We start from the raw sequence: 3,462 nt of genomic DNA on the forward strand, positions 1-3,462 counted from the left end.
TTATAGGAAGGCTCACTAATAGAAGTAGCTCCAGATATAGAGTGAATGTGAATGACGTAATTGATAGTATGCAATCAAAAGGTATTAAATTTATGAATCCTCTTAAAATTGGCTCTGAAGAAAGAGCAGGAGAAGAATGGAAGATAGGAGAATTAATAGAGAAAAAAGAATTAAAGCAACCTGAAAACTACATAAGCTATCAAAATTGTGAAGGAAGTAGCAGTATTCGATTTATGAACTATAAAGCTGCATCAATAGAAGACTCTGAATCATTTATGTCAGAATCGGAAATTAATGATGATAAGAATAAAGGTATATCTGAATGTATGGAAAAGGCTAATTTAGATGATGAAATAATTCATTGGGAAAAGAAGCTAAAAGCATATTGAATGGGAATATAGTCATTCTATGACAAAGGATTGGCCAAAATTAGAGAAAGAGAACTATTTATCATTCAGAGAAATTGCAAGGTTAAAGAACTAAAAAACGATAAAATGTCTGTCACTAGTAGTTCAAGCATGGAAGATAAAATTATAGCATCCGCAGAAAGAAAAGCAAATGCTATTATTAATAAAAATTCTATCATTAATAATAATAATAATAATAATAATAAGATAAGAATATTATTCAAAAAGAAGAAATTGTTAGTGAAGAAGAGCAATGGGATATCAATAATAAGTTATTATTAGAAAGTTATGAGGAAGAGGAAGAATTAATAAAAGAAATGTGGTTAGAAGATGAAAGATATGATGATTCAGAACAAAATAGTGATTTCTATAACTCACTAGATGATGTGGGACTACATAATTTAGAGAATGCAATGGAAGCCATGGAAGTAGAAAGTAGTGGTAAAAGAAGAAGGGATATGGTGAATCATCTGTAAAAAGAGAAGGAGAAAGAGAGAGACCTACCAGGACAGCTGGACAATGGCCTCCAGAAAAAGATGATTACCAGCCTACATATATCCCAGGACAATATAGATACATGGGTACTAAAAGAAGAGATTTTGAAAAACCAGTGCAATTCCAAAATTATAAAAATGATGGTGCTATATTAAACCTAGCAGCTCATGACCAATAGATTGGCCGAATATAATCAGCATATGGAAAGGTTTAATAGTACAAAAATATATACAAAATCAGTATAGCATAGGCACTAAGGTAGAAGATATGTTAACATATCTTGAAACATTTTTAGGAGAATCTGTAAAAGTTCTTTGGGAACAATGGGTAGAATCATACCCTAGTCAATATGAAGAATTAAAAAGGGCAAGGAAGTAACCCTAATAACTTTGCGAATGTTATCTCAAATATGATCATAGCAGAAGATCCTGAATTAGGACATACCTCATTGCAAAATGAAAGGTTAAGAGAAATAGAAAAATTAACATTAACTAGCTGGAAAGGTATTAAAGAATTTTCCCAGCATTATTTGTATAATGCTACTACTGCTAAACAAGGTTTTAATGTAGGCGTAGTAGAAAGATATTTTAATAAGTTGCCTGATCCCCTAGGGTCAATAATATTTGAAGAATATAAAAAGGAAACGGCGGGAAATGTGGTAAATATATCTCAAGCTGTAACATTTGTTTTCAAACAATTAAGAAAGGTATGTACTAGTATTCAAGCCCAAAGATCTATGAAGAAATCAGATTATAATTTTTGCAATAATATTGTCCAAATACCACTTACATATGGAGAAGAAAGGCATAGGAAAAACAATATTATAAACCACAAAGGAAAGATAATAGAAATTTTAGAACAAAGAAAAGATATTTCTTAAGAAGATCAGACAATAGAGCCCCATTCTTGCATAAAAGAAATGTAAGAAGATACAATCCTAAGAAAACCTATGATAAAACATGCAGGTGTTTCATATGTAACTCACCAGATCATCTAAGTAGAACTTGCCCTAATAAAGACCAGAAAAGATACTCTAGCAAATATGAAGAACAAGAGAGGGTATTAATTATAGATAGCGTTAATGAAAATATATTAGTATGTGATGATGAAATAAAAGACGATGAGTCAATATATTCAATTATAGAAACAGATGAAGTAGAAAATGAGGCTCCAGAATATGAATCAAGTGAAGATGAAATAGACCTAATAGATGATTAGCCGGTTTAAAATTGAAATGATGAACCAAGTAGATTGTGAACATGATTGGATTAGAGGAAAAGGTGATTATAACATAAAATGTGCTTTCTGCATATATTATCCAAGCCAAGATAATAGGTTTACATGTAGCTTGTGTTTAAAACAAGCATGTGCCTCATGTCTAAGAGCCAATAATCAAAAGTGGAGACAAGAGATAGAATTAGAACCAGAAGAGCGAATATTATCCAGTAGGGTTAGAAATTTAGAAAATAGAATAAATAAGCTAGAAGCAGAGCTAGAAAAACTTAAAGATGAGTTAGAAAATAGTAAAGAGGAAAATGATAATGTTCCAAAAAACACAGAAATGAAAGAGCAAATGATAACAGTAAGGGATAAAAAAGGAGACAAATTAATACAATTGAAAGATGCAATTACTAGTTTTGGAAACAAATATATTGTTCGATTACCATTCAAAGAAGTGTTAGGAATAAGGATCCCTGTTAAGATTGTTCTGAAGCAAATATTTCATATAAAGTACTGGCTCTATTAGATACTGGTTGCACTAAAAATATCATCCATGATAAATATTTTATGAGATGTCCCGAAATAGTTGAAACTATAGATGATAATAAAGCTGAAGTATCTACCGATATGTCAGGAATAAAGAAGATCCATAACCAGCTAGCATATAATATTGAAGCTTACATAAATGGCACAAAATATATAATAGATGAATTACAATAAGAGATTTGTCAGTAATAAATGATGACATGATAATAGGGTTAAGATTTTTACAACAATCTTTACAAAACCACAATCATACATGAAGAGGGGGTAACATTTATTCCTTATCAAGATAATGTTCCATACATATCTGAAGTGCGAAAACAAAGAAAGTCCTTGCAAAATGTAGAAATATCTAATGTAGATGATGAATATAGCAACAAGTCCAGATTCCCTTGAATTCTGTAAAGACGAAGAACTTAGTGAGACCATAGAAGAATATCATATAGAAAATACATGTACTGAATGCATTGGGTTGCAATCATTCTCTCCAAACTGGTATAGAGATATAAAATCCAAAAAGGATATAGATAAGATTGTGCAAAGACTAGAAAGTATACAAATTATTGGAGAAATACCAATGAAACATTGGGATAAGAACTCTATAGTTTGCAAAATAAATATCATAAATCCAGATTATATAATTAAGTCAGGACCAATAGAAGCAACTCCTAAAGATATCGAAGATTCAAAATGCATATTGAAGAGTTATTAAAGTTAAAAGCTATAAGAGAAAGCAGAAGCCCTCATCGATCTGCTGCTTTTATAGTTAGAAATCATGTTGAAGAAGTTAGAGGTA

The sequence above is a fragment of the Triticum aestivum genome, chromosome 5A (assembly GCF_018294505.1).
Source record: "Triticum aestivum cultivar Chinese Spring chromosome 5A, IWGSC CS RefSeq v2.1, whole genome shotgun sequence".
Lineage (NCBI taxonomy): Eukaryota > Viridiplantae > Streptophyta > Magnoliopsida > Poales > Poaceae > Triticum > Triticum aestivum.